Below are 20,922 nucleotides of genomic sequence, written 5' to 3'. Positions count from 1 at the left end.
CACACCCTACACACACACACACACACACACACATACCCCCCTCCCCCCCCACACACACACACATACACACCCTAGCCCTAACATGGTTTATTAGCAAGCAAGTTTGCTTATAGAGAAGTACGTACACAGGCCAAATTTTCTGACCTGAAACCGACCAGAATTTCTAATTGAAACTCTGACCTGAAATTGACCTGAAAGGAGCAGAACAGTCAATTTCAAGTTAAAAACTAACCCGAATTTCACAGGAAAAATCGCACGGGTAAAATATTCAAATTGTGGTAAAATTCATGTGAAATTCTGGTAAATTTCAGGTAGATTTCATGTAAGAAAATCTTGACCTATATCTTTACCTGAAATTCAGGTTAGCAAATATTGCCCGTGTACATGATATTCACTAAGCATGTTTGTCATCTAATTACCAACAAAATACATTGAAAAAAAGAAGTAGAAATATTTTTCACGAGATTTCTCTCACCATTCCATCAAAATTTAATTACTATTCCCGTGTAAGCGACTGCATTCATGTTACAGGTTCCTGTGTAATTTGGAAATGTTTTGAAGTCCTTTAAATCAAGTAAAGTAATCTAAGGCTATTGTTCACGATTTCATTGTCCATTCGTGTTGTGAGCGCGTGTTTATATGGTAGTTGAGTGGCGTGCTGTGTCAATGTCGTTGTTACAAGAGCCTGACTTACATCAAGACGACCTTCATTTCAATTAAAATTAACTATCTATCTTGAATACTATGTTATATAATAGCTTGCTTCAGCGGTCGTTCGGTGTCAATCGATATCTTTTCGACATCTGGTTGCAAATTTTTCAAAAATCTTAATTAAATAATGTCAATTAAAGTATGTTATTGCGAATTTTAACAAACCTATAAACCACATTTTGAACAATTGGGCGGCCCTAAAGTATAAGTATTTCGAAATTTTACCCCAAACTTAATAAGATTTTGCACATAAATGTATCAAAGTATGACAAATAACATATCTTCTGTTGTCGTAAGGTCAATAAAACATTTTGTGTTGTAGGTATACCGTCACGGCACACCTCTGTCACTTGTTCTATCGTTGGCTAGCGGCCGATTTCAGAACATTCAAATCCCTCTTATTACTTCATTTTTGCACCAGTCTTCATAAAATTGGTATAAATATTTGTTATGATGTACTGAACAACATATCCTTTTCCTCGTATTTAACAAGTTGCCGTTTGTTGTCACTTGTTGTCATGTGTGGTCACTTGTTGTCGTTTGTTGTCACTTGTTGCCATTTGTTGTCACTTGTTGTCGTTTGTTGTCACTTGTTGTCGTTTGTTGTCACTTGTTGTCGTTTGTTGTCACTTGTTGTCGTTTGTTGTCACTTGTTGTCGTTTGTTGTCACTTGTTGTCGTTTGTTGTCACTTGTTGTCGTTTGTTGTCACTTGTTGTCATTTGTTGTCACTTGTTGTCGTTTGTTGTCACTTGTTGCCGTTTGTTGTCACTTGTTGTCGTTTGTTGTCACTTGTTGTCGTTGTTGTCATTGTTGTCGTTTGTTGTCACTTGTTGTCATTTGTTGTCACTTGTTGCCGTTTGTTGTCACTTGTTGTCGTTTGTTGTCACTTGTTGTCGTTTGTTGTTGTTATTGAGGGAGACCCCTTATATAGAAGAATTTGTATGGTATTAAGAATGCATGTTGATATTCCAATTCATTTATTACTTATTGTATCGTTATGTTACTATTTTTAGCCGGAGTAAATATTCCAGTGATCAGTTGTTTAACAGATAGTTTGTAAGCTGATCACAGCTATAAAAATTAAATCAACGTGAAAAAATGTCTTGTTAAAAAAACAGTTTTTTCGAGCAAATTGACAAATTTTGACAAATTGCAAATTTATATTAAGCAAGTGATTAACTTAATCACAACCGGGCCATTGTTATTCAGATGGGTTATTCGTGCCTTTTTGCACAATATTTTGTTAGAATTTTCATTTTTTCAAGAATCTTTAAATGAGATAACAGGTTCATTTTTTTTCAAAACAGATTTATTCATATTAAGGGCCTTGAAATAAAGGGTTCAACATAAAAAAAGGAAGTTGTACGAATTTATATTCAAATTGAATTTTTATAAATGACGTAAATCGTTCATTTTTTAAGAACAAGTTTATTCATTTTCTAGGAGTCAAGAATAAAATAAGAAAAATAAAAAAATAGAAACGATGAAAGCAATTTTATGCAAAATTATGCAAAATAAATATATTTTTGATGAAACCTACACCGACATAACATATTCTGAATGATGAGTTAATTGAAGGAAGTGCAAAAAGGTTGCGCCTTTTAATAATGAATACAGAAGATGATATATATAGACATTTACATGTAAAGTAGTATCGGTATCTTTGTCCGATTTTTATAATATCTGGAGCCTCCAGGGCGACAGGAATCTTTAGATCATCTCTTTAACATTGGATGCCTGACGCGTTATAAATAATTATATCCTGTTAATTTGATGGCAGTACAAGTAAACAATATACACTCATGATCAGGGTGTGTCCGAAATGCACGCTCATCTATATGTATTGTCAGCTTAAAAGAGAGTAAAAACATCAGACATTTATTCTTATCAAATTATTCAGAATATGATGATAGATGAAGTATTAAAGTTAAAGCTATTAAGTTATACGAGAAATTGTTTAAGTATGTTCGTAAATTCATATTTAAAAAAAAGCCGTTTCGGAAAGGTAGTGGGCCTTTTAAATTAAATTAAATGTTAAATGTTGAAAGAATGAGGCTGAAAATTAACATCGGTGTCTCGGCATCTTAAGAGATAGGTACATCAGTTCTCACTGGTTGTGTATAACACTGAATATATTTGTTAGACAATTACTTACTAAGACATAATATTAATGTTGTCTGTGTTTCGGTACTATATATAAACACGTGTGCGTTCATAATGAATACCATTAACGATAAAAGAACATAAGTTATTTATAATAACACATTATCATTTGTTAATTGAAGCGTATACGTGTTGGTGTCATTGTTTGTTATTGCCTGTGTTTTTTTTTTTTTGTTTCTGTCTGTGTTTCTTAAACATAATGAATACCGACGACAACAAAAGCGCATCGTTAATCTTAAAAAAAAACCCACATACATTGACCACTGTTGTTTATTGTCATTGTTTTATATCGACATTATGTATTGGTGTCTGGATTTTTTTAACATAATTAGTACCAAAGGCAATAAAAATACACCATTTAAAAAACCTAAACATTGACATAACTAATACATGTTACTGAACCGAGAAGGTGTAAGTACCATTGTTCTTTATAGCAATTGTTTTATATTGACACGATGTGTTATTGTCTCTGCGTATCGTGAACATACTTAATACCAGTAGCAATAAAAATACATATCATTAATCAAATAAACGCAACAGCATTTACATAGTTATTACCTGTAAGCTTAACCATTGACGTGTCAGTGTCATTTTTCTTTCTTTCTTTTCTTTTTTTAAAACTTTTTTTTTCTAATTGTTGAAATTGTCTTATTGATGTCTGCATAATTAATATCATTGGCAATAACAGAACCTCGTTTATGCTAAAAAGAACAAGCATTGGCATAGCTATTATCAGTAATCTGAACCATGGACGTGCCAGGAAACAAATCATCGTTTATATTGGATTTAAATGAAACGAGGTTTTTTGCGAGTCTTGTTGAAATTTGAATAAAAATTTCGAGAGGAGTGCCACAATATTGAATGTAAAATATTGTCGGTCAAGCTGCACAATATTTAAAAGTCCGCTCATTGGCCAGCATCATAATAAAAATTGAATGTTAAATGTCGAATGTTGTATGTGAGGACAACTTCGCACAACCATGATATTAACAAAGATGAATAAGTATCATACAACTTAAACAACGTACAATGCTGAAAAATATACAGCGGAGGTAGTCATTTCTACCCATCGTCCTCGAATTCTGACGTCACATTATTCTTCTGTAATGACGATGCAATGGATTCCATGTCCGGTGCTAGGTTTAAATATTACCTGCAGCCATTTTATGATCGCAATAGCAATTAAATAAGCTTCTGTCTTCATTGATTCAAGCGAGAAGTGTTTTTTATAGAATGACATTAAGTCACGCAATTCATCTTCCCCTCTCAGTGGAAATTGCCGATTTTACATGATATCACATAAACCTGTCACCCTTTATGCCAAGAATGAAGAGAGTATGACACACTGTTAAATGATATTATGTTGTCAACTAGATGAAGACTTATAGAGTCTCCCACACATTTTGTCACGCTGAAGTCAACATATACAAAGTAAAGCGATTCACGAAATGCATCAGGAAGAAGAAGTGATTTAGAGAGAAGACAAAAGATAGAATTCAGATTTTTATTAAAGCTTTTAACTACATGCTTCTGCTTAGTAATGTGTTTTTAAAATTTGTTCAACATAATTTGAGAAAGGAACCTTCTCGGTAGTTGTCCATATAACGCTGACAATTGGATAAAACTATGCCTACTTTGCATATGAAAGTGTTATCTGCCCTTGCGGGTATTGATTATGACGTCATTTGTATGCGAGACTAACGTCATTTTTTTTCAGAGAAAGTGACGTGTGGTTTGCTTACAAAACAATAACGATACAATTGATACCTTTCCGCAATATCACCGCGCTTTCTCAAGGAAACCTCTATGACTTCATCGACATGTTGCCAAAAGCGCATAAAATTATAGTATGCTAGCACTATATATTACGTGAAAGTTCAATGAACAACAATATCAAATTTCAGCAGAAATTTTATAACCAATTGTCGATTACAAATAGTTTGTGATTGATTGTATGTCAAACAAGAGATCGCCACCAGCGCTCATTTGTAGAAAACGTGATCAACTAATAACAATCATTATTTTTTTCTTATCAAGTTCATATAATCTTTTCTAAAATGACATTGCCAAATCTGCAAAAACAAAAGATTCTTAAGAACATTTTTTTAAACATTCTTAGTGTTAAAGAGTAGTTATTATAATAGATTTTGAAGTAAATGAAAACGGAAAACTTCGCTCACCATATATTAAGCAAGTCGCGTTTTAAACAACCGGGTTTTTGTTTACAAAGAAACAAAACACTCACTTACTAAAATGTATTGATCATTTTAGGAATCTTTTCTGTATCCTAGTCACGTGATTTACTGATTCATCATCAACACCGCCTCCAAGGCACAGTTTATTAGAGAAGGAGAAACTTCGGCACGAAAATAGCAGCAGCAAATCGATGCCATTTACATCAAGGTCGAACGCACTGCGTCATAATAACAACAAGGTCGAATGCACCGGGACATAATAACAAGCGAAACAGACTGGAGTGACAGACGACGGTCAGGACTGGAGAAATGTCACGACTTTGGTAATATGTTCCAGTCAACAACTATATCTTCTTATCAATACTAATCTGTAAACTAACTTTCTTTCGCGACTTCTAAAATAACGTAATTCATATATCAAACATTTTCGCGGAGATAAAGATTTGAAATTGAATGATGATATTTTTGATTTCAACGTTTTAAGCATTACATAAGATTAATTAAGATATTTATTCGCAGAGATAACTATAACATTAATTAGGATATTTATTCTGAGAGATAAACTTTCGTATATTTACGTTGATCACGAAATTCGTGAAAAAATTTGCCTGTGAAAGAAATTTGGTTTACAGTATGAGGAGATAAAAAGACGTTTCCATATCAAAATTGTATACGTTACGTTTATCTATAAAGACAAAGGCAAGTCATCTTTATACGTAGGCTAAATTGTGTTGAAACCACTTTGGACCTAACCCAAAGAAAGTGGTCTTATTTAGCTTGTAGTCTTTATACACAGATGTTTACTACGGCATGTTTGACTGCAAAATGTAATTTTACTGACATTGGGAAATTTCAGCTGCTTGTTTATCTGTTAAATTAAAATTAATAGCAATAATGAAATCAAACCATTGACAAGAAATCCCTTGGTACCTCACAGACAAAATGTATACGTTATGATTTGTGAAAGTGTCAAAAAATGAGTACGCCTTCTTTTCTTTTCTCTCTATTTACATAATTTAAGCATTTTTCTTTAAAAAAATTAAACAGCCATGTACATACTTTCATCATACACCTCTTGCATCCCTCCGAGTGAATATTTGAACTAGTACCCTCCTCTTCCTCCTCCTCCTCCTCCTCCTCCTCATCATCATCATTATTGTCACCCCAAGCAGCATATATACTTATCAAATCATCGTTCCCAGTGTAAAAATCTTCGTTATCTGCAATGGAACTACAAAAAAAAAATAAAAAAAAACCAGAAACTTCCGTTAAACAACGTTGAATATTACTATGTCATTAACTGACTATGAACATTGCTACTCTTGCAATAACTTGAAGGCTTCCAACCATAAAAGAAGGTACTCACAATATTTTATTATACTTCCTGATTTTCGACATACAGGTTAACATTATATATATGTGATGGCATCCATGTTCATTCACTCTTCTTATGTAATCCTCACCGAAAATCATATTCCTCTCAACAACAGAAGAGAATAGTATCTATCTGAAAGAAGTTGCTCACCTACTCTATTTCAGGCCACATTTTTAATCAATGATGATGTTATTTTCGGTGTTACCCAAGTACTTATACAAATGTACAAATACACGAGAAAACCCCAACCATAGTTCTAAGTTATTGACTGTGTATTAAAAACGCCATTTTTGAAAATTTAACATACAATGTATCTGTACATTCAACAACATAGGCGAACGATGCAGTTCCGCATTCACATGTCATATTAGCCATATATATATTTATATATATTTATCACATATTCCGCCTGATATTAAGTGATTCCGGCCGTGTAATATTTTTGCATATGTCACTAGTGTAATATGACCTGGAACGATTTTTATTGGCTGGAAATTCATTGTGACATTAGACAGAAACAATAAAAAGACGTCAGCAAAAATGACTTGACGTCAGGAATACGAGGACGGTGGGCCAAGTGGCGGCCTCTACTGGATTTTCAGAATACATTTTGACATGAAATTCTTTGTTATGTATTTTTAGATATGTGATAAAAGGTATCTTATTTATGTTCATTTTAAATGAGATTTTATGAAATTCGTCTCGAAGTTCTAAAACTTCTTAGACTTGTTTCATAAAATCTCATATGAAATTAATACTCATGTAAGATCCTATATATATATTACTTATGAGAAAAGTTTGCTTTTTAAAGACATTTCCTGTTGCAAATTAAATGCAGGATGATAAATGAGTCAGTAAAATTGAGTTTCTTTTCAATCAGATTCACATGATGTAATGCTTCATAACTTCATGATCACATCTTTTTATTGTTGCACATGTAGGTTGAATATCTGCATAGTAAAAGTATGGTAACGTATTATTTAAATGAATTTCTGTTCTGTTGTTTATAGGTTATGAACATACGTTTACACTCGTTTATCACAATTACAATATAATCTGACCAATCACAATGAAGTCTGTAGTGATTTATGATGTAATGAACATCCGAAACGTGATAATGATGATAATCAAACAGATATAGAACTCATATTTAATAATTCATTAGAACAATCTTTAAAAAAGTATCAAAATAGATAATGATATTCCAACTACAGAAATTTCTAATATTTTTTTAATATCATAGCGACCGTAAATATAACATTATTCTGTGCCAGCTACGAAACCAATCAAGTAATTTAAACTCTTGATCACGACCATTTATAAGAATCTCCAGCCTGTTCCTGTTATCATATTAATGAAAATTCATATCACTTTTTCTCTGACTGTAGGCACTTCTATGAACAGAGAGCAGATCTTATACAGGGAATACAGAACGTAGGTTTACGAGTTAATCATAATCATTTAAACACTGAAACACTATTATATTGATGTAAATTTTGCAATAATGATATTAACAAAGATATTCTACAATGCGTGATTATATATACCCGCCATACTAAAATATTTGATTTCTGATAAACATGTATGTTATATACACGTATCATAGCCCTCAAAGCAAATACCAAGTAACAAGTACCCATATCTGTTTAATTGATGGTCAAAAAACTATTTAGCAGTGCAATTAACAATTGAACAATTATTTATGTTGATATTTATTTCTAAATTATCCTGGCTGGATGGATACTGAATACTGATTATTGAATATTGAGAATCTTTTATACAATAATAATTATCTAACTGAATGAGCCAACTAGGTACATAATAGAACGATACATGTTGGTTAACTCCAATTGTTTAAAAACTTGCTTTCAATGTCCTACCAATTTTTTTTCATATTCAACTTAAGACAAAATGCTTAGTTGTTGTGAGACTCTCATACAGATTCCAAGGGGATTGGTCAGTGTGCATAAGCACAGGGACTTTATGGGCCAATATCTCATGGTGTGTATGTATGTTAGTCTGTCAATAAATGAGTATGATTCTTATCCCTATTCGAAACCTAAAATCATTAGGAATATGAATTCCAAATAATAAAATTTGTATCGAAACATTTGCAATTAAAATTGTTTGGAGATATCCCCCTTTAATTAGTATTTATTTATTTATTTATTTATTTATTTATCTATTAATTTTTTACTATACTGTAACTAATATTAGTTTATATGTATATATAAATATATGTATTAATGAATGCAGAATGAATTCATGTTTGTACTTTAAAATATGAACTGAAGAAGACTTAAATAGGCGTAGCCTGATGACCGATCCTTTTGCTGTATATAATGTCAATAAAATACTGTTTAAATTGAAATTCAAACGGGATCATGATGAGGTTACACTAATGTTGATATGATAACGTAAACTGATCACCTTAAAAACCGCTGATCTTGAGGAAAATAGCGCTGACGATCAACGGCTTTCTGGGCATAATTTAATCCGCGCAGAGACCCCTCAAAATGAGTTTACACTGTTAATAGTGTTCACATGATAATTTTTATGGAATCTTTGATCTAAATAGATGCCAGTGCATTGCAGAAAATCATTTCAAATGAAGATTGTGTTCGCAGATCAGGCATCTATATACATATGGAAAATACATTAAAACAAATATAGTTTAATGCTTAAATATTTCATTACCCATGAAAATTACCTGATGTAGCCCTGCATCGTATACTGTGAACACATAACATACACACAGTTGGATTGTAGCGATTAACTACAAACGTAAGCTTTTTATTGTTTCCTTTATCCTAAACCTTGACAATTTGCCATTATTGAAAGCAACATCAACTGGGCGTAAAAGCCAACCATTAATAATACAAGAGGTGTTTTAAAATGTTTAAGTGGACACATTATGTAATTTCGAATCCACCTACAATTAAACGTAAGTAGCATGTTGCTTTTTTGTGCGTAATAAGACGTTTGACTTTTTTAGGTTATTTTTAAAAACAATGCAGAGTGGCTATTGACCTTGAAAAAATGGTGAATCAAGTAGAATGAAAAGATAGCAATAATTTGGAAATATATTTGCAATATCATGATAAACACAGCTCTGGTACATTCAGCTGTTTCTAAAGTATAATATTCCGTCTTTGGATGGTACAGCCTTATCTCCCCTGAGGTAGTATCGATTGTGACGTCATTACTTTGTGAGTGAAATTTGTGACGGCAAAATATGACATTTCACTCATACAAACATGCCGTAACAACCATTACAAAATCCCAAAGGCAGATAACTCTGTGGTATGAAAAAAACCATAAAAAGTTAGACTGAAGCAGCTGATAGAAAATGAAGGGGATAAATAAAATCGTGAATAGATGAAATCAGCCATATTGGAATGTGTAACGTTTCTGTAGTAAGTCCAAGCCCCAATACAGAACATCAGGTACACAAGATGTGTCTCGTGCAGTGAACTGGGACGAGGTGGTGGTATGTATATCCGCTCGTCTAGACACAGATAAAATCGAACTCTCGCGATTTGACGATAACCGTTTCTCCTTGTTGTACAAGGCTTTACAAACTAGTCTTTATGCAGAGGTTACATTCAGTACATGGTCATTGATTTTTTTTGTTTTTCGTCGATGTTAATCCCGTAACTTATATGTGGTCGAGGCCTTTGGTGTAAAACATACCACGAACACATTAACATTTTAATTTAAAAAAAGACCCCATATTGATTATCTCAAATAATAAATATTATTTATCATTTTGATATTAGAAGAGGTCTTTCGGTCATCTAATTCAAAATAAAACCTCCTGTCGTGGTGTTGGGAAAGCCAATGGAGTTTAAACGTATTCTTTCACTAGGATATACTTGGAAACACAAGCTGTGGGTGGGTGTTCAATAATGTGTGTTGTTTGTTTACATCGTGTTAACAGCTGAGTGTGTTCCCACTACGCCTTAATGCTATTGCAATAGGCAAAAAAGATCAAAGAAGGTGTAATTATAGTCTGTTTCATAAAAGTTTCTTATTACTCACCTGGAGTTTACCTATGCAACATGTATAATTCTAGTTAGTTACCAGCTATTCTTAACACCAAATTATATAATAGTTTTTACAATATCACTAATAAAATAATTTCATATTCTTGATAGAAAACCTGTGTTTTAAAGTTATGGTTAATTTAAACAAGTGCGTAATACAATGAACCTTTTTTCTGAATGACGAGATAAATGCAATATTCCTAATGTTCTTAGTTGCTGAATAGATTTCATTTCATTTACATGTTTTTTTACAAACGTTTAAGGTCGTTTGCTGTCCAAGTTATCAGAAAGTAGACATTTTATAAAATCTGTATTTTGTCATGGATTGCATCAGTTATGAATTAGGTGCATGGTTTGTGGCCTTTTTGGCCACACAAATCCATCAACTTGCTTGAACTTTTATTTGCAACAAAAGCCCAGAACTCTATACATTTTTGTTTTCTTCCAAAATATGGTAAAGTGTGGGGGTATGTATGTACTGTCATTTTGATGTTCGTCTCTAAGGGTAATGTGTTACTGAAAAATTAATTATATACCGTAATAAAAAAGAAAGCCATTTGAAACTGATAGAGAGGAATATGAAAAAAATATACAAAATGTACATGTCTGACCAAAAATATCGGTGATAAGTATCGTATGTTTTCATTTGTGATTTTCAGAATTGTTCTGGTTTATACGTATATGAAATATATATACCCAAAGATACGATTACAGCAATCTATCTGACGACCTTTTCTCCATAATACAAAATATAAGTAGTATATGTAAAGGTAAAAAACTTTAATCGTTATAATACCTTACTTGCTAGTATATGTTTTTAAAATGCAGGCGTTCCAAGATGCAGTCAAAATCTTTTTTGTAACGACGTGATCATATGCGATGAAATCGACAAATCCGGAAAACAAAATCATATGTAATGGATCTACTGGATTACCTATCTTACTACCAATTATCTCCGCTACGCTGCGGTCATATACACTTTTGTATTTTTTGAGCGAAGCCTAGCGGAGAGTAAACAAAAGATACGACAAGCAATCCAGTATATACAATGAACATGGACTTATCGTTGGAAGTATTCCGAATGAATTGGTCCCTTTCACTTTTTGTTTATTACGGCGAGTACTAGGGCAAATAGACAATTTTATTTATCTTGTGCGAACAAATTATTAACATGTACGTACAAGTTAATATCTTGTACGTACAACTAAGTATCTTGTACGTAAAACTGAGTATCTTTTATGTACAACTGCGTATCTTGTACGTACAACTTAGTATCTTTAACGCACAACTTAGTATCTTGTACGTACTAATGAGTATCTTGTACGTACAACTGCGTATCTTGTACATACAATTTAGTATCTTTTACGTACAACTTAGTATCTTTTACGTACAACTGAGAATCTTGTACGTACTACTTAGTATCTTGTGCGCACAAGCCCGTATGGGCAGGTATAGATAATGACATCATGTGTATATCAGCGTAACATCATAGTTTGCTCACAAAATAATGCCGTCATAATGGATAACTACACGCAGCTATGCAATCAGAACATGAAACCGCCAAAACATGTACTAATAAACAGTTTAAACTAAATTTTGTTTAAAAATATAAACATGTTCACATCAAAACGATAAAGTTTTACTATGTTCAGTATGTATGCGATGATCCCATTTCCCCGTCTTCTAGGCACCATTAAAGATAATTTATCCCATAACTACGAATTCTTCATAATGTAGAAGTTATTTGATGGATTCCTTAACAGTTATATTTATACTCTCCAACTATGGCGCCTCTTGATCAATTCCAAATCTCTTGATTCCGATTGTTTCTCAACTTTGGGCTACTTTTCATAGCGCATTTTCTTTTTAATAGCATTGTATATACTGTAAATCAGGAAATTGCTTATTCAAAGTATAAAACAATAGATTATAGGCTCTGAATTTAGGTACTATATTTTATGGTGGAAAAATATCACTACACATTTTATGGTGGTAAGTTTCCCTGAATGAAGACGAGAAAATTGTCATCACAAAATACACATAGAGTTAAAGTTATGGAATAAATAAGTTTCCCAGCCCGTGACTGTTGTTTATCATGTTTTAAATCTAAATTCTCCTTAGTTTATCTTCAAAATATTACCCGCTAAAACTCGTTTTCTTTTATATAATTTGGAAATTAACTAACTGGAATTCGATAAACATGATAAACAACAGTCACTTGTTGGAAAACCTCTATATAACAATGGCGAACTCATAAAACAAAGTGTCTCTTCGTTTAAAGCCTTTATATTTCCCACTTTTCGCTGTGTTTTCACGATGATTGCAGGCGCCCATCTACCAGACAACATTACTATTCGATCTTTCAATCCCGTACGTCCTATTAAATATGAAGGCTCTATCACCATCATTTGATTCCTTCACGCTTTGAGATATCGTCTGGCCTATTATGAAACTTAATTCCCTCCGTGTTTTGTTAATATCTAGGCCGCAAATGTCTGACGTGTGTCCTTTTGACAGGCATCAGCCTAAGTCTACTGGTCGCCTCGATCTGAAATTCTTCGATTGTTGCTAGTAACGTTGAATACTGATACAGCGTCGTCAAGTCCTAATATGGTGAGAGACATCACACGTTCTGTGGTCGTCTGATTTCAGAACATTTGTTTCGGTTCGGTTACACATAATCATGCTAAATGTCCAATGTCTAAACAGAAGCATTGGCTAAACGTTTGCTACTCTGTAGAAACTCTCCAGTCCACTTGCCGAGCCAAACAATAGATTGTTTTTTATTCATTCTTTTTCTTTCCGCTCATAATAAGGAAAGTAAGTGGTTTGACAATCTTTAGACACTGTGGCTGAATGAGGTGTGTTGTTCGCTGGTTAAGAAGTATAAAATCAGAAATAGTTCCACTGTTACAAAAACGACACAGAAAAATAATACACACTTGTAAAGAAAGAAACAAAAGGACGGATCAAAAATGACATTTAAGAATATAAATTACTCTGACATGGGCTATGTTATCAGCCGTCCGTTTCATTACAGGTGAGGACAGTTTCATCTTTAAGGTTACATGACGTTCATTAATCGATGGAGAAAATATAATGCTATTTTTCCTCGAAAATTCAATATTATTGAAAATGATAACAAAAAATCATTAAAAGCCACAGACAGACATGGATTATTTTCACAATATTAAAACTCCTCTATTCTGATGTTCATAATATGTGTGATACACACTTTTATAAAAAAAAAATACAAATATTTATAACAGTAGACTCGTGTGAAATGGGGTTGAAGATAACTACATTGTCTTTTTTAGTCATAAAGATAATGTCTTTGGCAACACTGCCAAAATTCATTTTTCTTCCTATTTGATTTGCAAAATGAAAATCTTTGCATTGCAAATGTGTTTAAGAGGCAATAATGGAAACCAGCTGTAGCTCAAAAGACATTATCTAGGAGTCTTTAGAGCTACAATATCGCACGTAGGTTAAAAATTTAACATTAGATAATATTTCTCTCATTAACAATGAACACATACTGTGTTATTTATATAGAAGTAGACATCTATTGGTCTGGTTAACTGCATCTGTAGCACTGCGGCCAACAACAAATCGTTAATCATCTTTTCATGCTACATTTTATGACACATTAAAAACTTTTATTATTTTTTTTCATTTTCACTACAAAACAAAAAATTGACGTCCTATCTGTTTACATTATTGATAGCAATACCTAAAAGGTCGATATGTAAAACTGTCCTTACATTTCCGGTCAATGTACTACAACATCCACCTTGTACATCATCTCTTTTTCTAATGACTATTTATAAACTTTTTTGAATAGCAAATAATAAGTTTGATTAGCTAGATTATTGCTATTTAAATTCTACATTTTAATTGAGGTGTATCAGTAATAAAATGATATTTTTGAGTTGAAACAGACAATTAAGCATCGATTGTAATATCTTCGCCATCCATTGGTGTGTAACATTGGGTGTTCTACCATATCCATTTTTGCGCATTCATCATATATAATGTATTGATGATAAGCTGAATCCTTATGTACTTACCAGTATTAATTACAAGTAAAGATTGAGTAACGATGTAAGCTTCGCCATGTAAATTAAGTTCAATCTTATTAAAACCAAATCTGCAATACGCCTACGTTTTCAAAGCGTTAAAGCGTATTGAAGATATGGCTTTAATCGGATTGAAGTAAGTACAAATAACCATTACTGCACATGCTGTATTTGTTTTTTAATGTTTACTCATCCAAATATCAATAACTGCAATTTCAAATGTTTTCTTCTTGGTTTTCATTTTATTCTCATTAATGCCAACATTTTGAATTTAAAGTTTAATTATTTCGAATACAAATCCTATGTGATGATAGGCTAATAGCTTTGTTTATTGTTTACTGGCGGCCATGTTTGTTTACATCGTTTGTATTCCTACACAGAGACTTCATCACTGTAAATTGAAGACATACTCTCATATACTATAATTTAGCTTAATAGTGCTATATAGGCGAATGCAACATGGAATGTAAATAAAAAAGAGTATTGAGGTCATTCTCAAACCTATTACGTTTATTCGCAAACGTTTTGCGCTTATTCGAAATGTATTGTGCTTTTCACCCCTTGAATATGCCATACTAAACCTAAATACCCAATCCGTATTCAATTGATCTTGGGGCAAGAGTGGTTTCGTGCCGAAAGTTCCGCGTTCTAAATGATAAGAACAGTAGCTCCACACTTCGTGTTGCATGCTATGAAGAAATAATCGGCACAAAATTTGTGAAAATCGAGAGTTTGAATTGCAGCGAACAATAATAAAAAATACTTAAACACACGTCGATAAAGAAAAGTTTATTGATGTGATGGTTGTTAGTTGGTTCATTGGTCTCTCTTTTAAGTGATTTTTCGTGTAGGGAGACTAGACAATGCACAGTTTGAATGGGGTTGTACGTTGATGTTTGTGTGTTGTTTTCCGTGCCATAGTGAAACTACAGCTAATAGTAGACTTGTTTAATTTTCCAAGGTTCGCGATTTATTCCCTGGTAAAAAGGTCAATCCTTATCAGTAAACGCTATATAGTCAGTTACAAATCATTCTTGTTATTCACAGAATTTCAATCTTTTTATTATAACTTCGTTGGATAATAGGACACCTAATGAGATAACATTCCATTAGGTGTCACAGTCTGGTGACCTTTGGAAATGATCAATCAAATTGCTGCTGCCAAAATCTTGTCTGGTGTCAAAAAGCTGCCAGACATATTTTCATGCACGTAGTCATCTCGCCCAAAGAACACAACAAAGCTAACTGTATGTGTATACTTTGACGAAATGGCGTTTTTAAATGAATTAGCAAAATGTAGAAAATGCATTTGATCTGATGTACATGTGGTATAAAGGTCATCCCTATGGGGTGTTGTGAGATTATCTTTTGAACAGAGTGGATATAGGATCTGTATTTTAAACAGTTTGACTAATTTCATTGGCATGAATTTGACAACGATTAAGCAATATTGGGCAAAAATCTTTACGCCGATGGTACGGAAAACTCACAATTTGGACAATAAGTAATTAATCATTGACATCGTAGACTGAATTCAGTAATGCCATAAAAATTATCATTGCTGTACTCGCACATCACTACATATAAAATGTTATGTATACGTAGTGGGTGTTTTGTCTCCAGTAAGAATTTCTGATATATTCATTTGTTGATGTGACACCTGATATGTATTTTACGTGCGAGCTGCAGCTTTGAACTGTAGCGCAACGAGCAAGCAATAATTCAGATGATAAGGCTTTTACGTCATGTCAAGTTCCATTATCGAATGTCTTGTCTTTATATCTCATCGTAAAATTCGATCCCAGATAAACCACCAATCCTTTAAATGCATCAGTCTATCAGAGACAGATATAACGAGATGAATACAGGAGAAACCCACCGCTTAAACAATGTTATTTCCCCTAAGGTAGAACAAAATGTCTAACGTGATGCAATGTACGACATTCTTCAAAACCACAAAATAGAGTATGCGTGATTGTAGGTTTCTGTTCTGTTTGGGTCTTCAAAACAAAGAGACTGTTAGAATGTCTGAACAGTTCAATTTAAATCTAAAGCTTCATTTTAACTTTTAATCATGAGCTCATTTATTTCTTGAACAAAACATAAACTAACATTTTGAAAACAAGAACAACATTATAAACATACAAACTAGAGATCAATTTGGTTTAAACAAGATTGACCTAAATTGCACCTGATATTTACCTGAAATTACATAAATTTACTCTGAATTTCCCTGAAGATATTTTCCCGCGGCATATATTATTGCTTTTTATATGAATTTGTTCTCTAAGTCAAATTTGTTCTAAAACAAAATTAAAAAATGAATAATGAAAAATCAAAATTAACATCAGATATTTGAAATTAAAGAATTCAATGAATAGCATTTCCCGGATAGTGTTACTGAAAATAATGAAATCTATAATTTGGTGAGTGTAATACAGGTTATCGATCAAAGGCTTTACCTTTGAAAAGAGACACATTTAAAACAGAGTTCGGTGTATTGAGAAATGTACCTGCTGTTCCTATCGATTGTAGGATCGTTAAGTACGTCTGCTTGTGCACATACATTCCGACATTCGAAATTTAATTGTACATGTTGCATAATTAGTTTCGAAAAAGGGTTGAACTAAATGGAGGTCAGGCTTTACATGAGTGGCTATGTTATATGAAATTCAACAAAACAAATTTAATAATTTGAAATGCAATTGGCATTTAGGAAAATAGCATGTCGAATCAATTTATGAAAATAAAACATAACTTTTAATTTTGCTTTTCATATAAGACTGGCGAAATCAGGCACGGATTTGACATTCCATCTATAGAGACAATCATGATGCGTCATATCTTATTTATGAGGTCATAATGATATGTGACGTCACAATAGTGATATTAAACGTATGTCTAACTATATATATGACATGTATGAATGACCCAGTATTATGAAAAAAAATGTTTTTACAACAATAATTGATACAGGTAAGAGCGAAAAATTTCCCCTTTTTGAAATGCAATCGATGTCTATGTGAATATAAAATTATTCATCCACGTTACCATAACAATAAGTAAGTTTCGGCTCAGCGGTAGTAGATACTCTAGGCCGAATTTGAAACCCAGCATTATATCTTCTATGTTTTAGTATCTTGCTGAATATACATGTCAGAGCATACAAACTTGAATGAGATGCTTTGTATCGGCGGCTGCAATAGATGCTACAATCGCATTAAACTTCTTCCTTGCTTGGTTCCTTTTAGTGGAGCGTTTACTACTACAAGGTTTGTTCTTTGATGTTATAATCTTGCCAAAACATACGACAGAACATTCTTATTTTTGCTGAACATAAATGTCATGATAATAGGGAATTAAAGTGGAATCTTTCTGTCTGTTTGAATGAGTTTTAAATATTTACATTCGATGCAGTGACACCTTATATGCCTATTGCGTGTCGACTGTAGTTTAGAGCCGAGATGCGTTGCATAAGCAATTATCATAATGAAAGGGGATTTTGTATATAAGCATCTAATATTGCAATAACAAGTGAAGCCTTTTCAGACTAAATTGACCTGTTTTCAAACAATGTTTACGATGTAGTCTATACAGTGGAGATCGACATTAAATACAACATAAGATTCTCTTACTTTCCTCTCGATATTTCTGTCTCTGATAGGCTAAGACCATATAAGGTTTGGTTGTCCTAACTTGTATACGATTTTACGATGACATTAGTAGACAAGACTTTCGATAATGTAACTTGACACGACGTAAAAGGCTTTTCATCTCACTAATAGCTAGCTCGTTACATCACAGTTCAAAGCTGAAACTCGCACGTAAAAGAAATATCAGGTGTCACATTAGCACAATACGAAACACATCAACAATCGCGATAGACGTTACGAGTGTCACGATATCATAGAAAAAAAATCAAGTTAGACAACAAGATTATTTTTATATCATCCCCACAACTGCAGGAGTTAGTATCACAGTCATGCTATCCATCCCTTGACTATGTCATCGATTACTTTAAAATTCCTAATTCATTGGACGACTTTGTTTTTCACTTAACAACAGTCAGTGTTTAAGCCAATGGGAATGCTCAATATAGGCTCTATTAGATTATTTGAGTGTTTAATAAACAATCATTTAGAATCAAATTCTTATGTTCATATCAATAAAAGAGTTCATTATAAATACTTTCAAATGATACAAAGGTAAGTGAACAAATTAGACTTCCTTTTTATTGAACTTCCATCCTTCACTTTCTACAACGCTATGAAGAGAAAAACGATGTTGCTGGACAATATATGGGTTATTTGGATTGTATCTCTTTTTGATGCCTTATCAAAGTACCCTATACTGTAATATAATAACGTGTTTTACCTTTCATCTGGGAAAGAATGATACAGAGTCATTAAATACAAATATTAACCCATTCAATCCTATTGACGCATTGAGATTCTTCTAGTTCAAATTCTGGAAAAGTCCGTTCAGGAATTTCATAGGTGAATGAATTAAACTGTTTCCAAGATAATGTGGAATGGTTGCATTCAAAATCCTCTTCCATCTCAATAATTGCTTGTACAAAGCACCTCTGCTCCAAATTACAGCCGACACGCTATAATATATCATTATTATCATTAAGACATTCCAGGAAATGTTACTGCTTCAAATCATTGATTTTAAAACTCTGATGTTGGTTTTAAATTTTTCGTTTCATATACGGTGTACGATATCTTTGAAAACGACATCTGCATGATGGTCGAATTCTAAAATTTGTTCTGTTCTGTTCAGGTCTTTAAAATAAATAGGAGAATGAACAGTGCAATGTTAATCAATAGCCACGCTTTGATAATTGATTTTGACCTTATTTTGACGGGAATACATCTGTTGCATAGACTGACGTTTGAAACAAAAGCATGGTATTACACAGACTAACTATCTTCCTAAGGTCAATTAGGTCAGCAAAAGCTTAACCTGAAACTCATCTGACATTTACCTGAAGTCGATATAAAATCACGCTGAATTAACCTAACGATATGTTGATACTATAACACACAAATAATGCAAAAGTGTCCTCTAGCTGGGACATTGACTGTCCATGAAGGGAAAAATGAAGTCCAATGAATTTGGAATTTTGAAAGTTATCTATGATTAAGTCCATGGGTGACGAAAGTGACAGTTTCGAGGGTAATATAGAGTGTAATCTTGTTGTCTACTTAAAAAACTGTTTATTGTTTTCTATGAAATCATGGCACCCTTTATGTCTATCAAGATTTTGTGCTGTGCCGATGTGACACCTGGCCGCAGGATCATGAAAAAATCTTGAGTTCAAAACTGTCTAAGACTTAGCCAATCAAAGATGACGTTACAAAGAGTTACGTCATTTCTGATTAGATAAGCAAAATCTTAAGTCTTAGATTGTTTCATGATCCTGGGGCCTGAGATGTCTTTTACGTGCGAGCTGCAGCTTTGAACTGTGACGAGACGAGCCTGCAATCATTGAGATGAAAAGGCTTTTACGTTGTGTCAAGTTACATTATCGAAAGTCTGATGTCATCGTAAAATCCGATACGAAATAAAATTCTTAAGTGATATCAGTCTATCAGTGAGAGAAATAACGAGACGAACACAGGAGAATCCCACAAATTCAACAATAGTATTTTCCCCTAAGGTAGAACAAAATGTGTTACAATGATATAACGTGATGCAAAGTACGATATTCTTCAAAACCACAAAATACAGTCTGAGTGATGGTAAGATTCTAGAATTGGCACTGTTCTATTTAGGTCTTTAAAATTAAGAAACTGTTAGAATGTTTGAACAATTAATTGTAAATCTAAAGCTTCATTTAGACTTTTGATGATAACCTCAATCATTCCTTGAACAAATCATAAACTAATGTTTTAAGAAAATGACAAGACAAAATATCATACAGACAAACTATTTTAGGTCAATTAGGTTTGAGAATGCTTGGCCTTAAGCTATTCTGACATTTAAGTGAAATGAAATGAAATTATGCTGAATGTTCCTGAAGACATTTTTACTGTGGAATACAGAATTTTCTCTGTAATTTGTTTTAAAAAATTAAAAAAAAAATGAATTATAAAAAATGAAAATTAATATCAAAGATTAAAAAATAAAGGTTGTCAAGAGCAGCATATCTTAATGATAATGATGATATCTATAATTTGGTGAGTTTAATACAGGTTATGGAACAAAGACTGTCGAAAAAACACATTTAAAAAAGGTTCATTGTTAATTGTACCTGCTGTTCGTATCGATTGTAAGATCGTTAAGTGCGTCTCCTCTTCCACTCATATCCAGACATTCGAAAGTTAATTGTACAAGTTAGATGAAT

The sequence above is a fragment of the Argopecten irradians genome, chromosome 15 (assembly GCF_041381155.1).
Source record: "Argopecten irradians isolate NY chromosome 15, Ai_NY, whole genome shotgun sequence".
In the NCBI taxonomy this organism is placed as follows: Eukaryota; Metazoa; Mollusca; class Bivalvia; order Pectinida; family Pectinidae; genus Argopecten; species Argopecten irradians.
Note: the sequence above shows the minus strand (reverse complement) of the source record.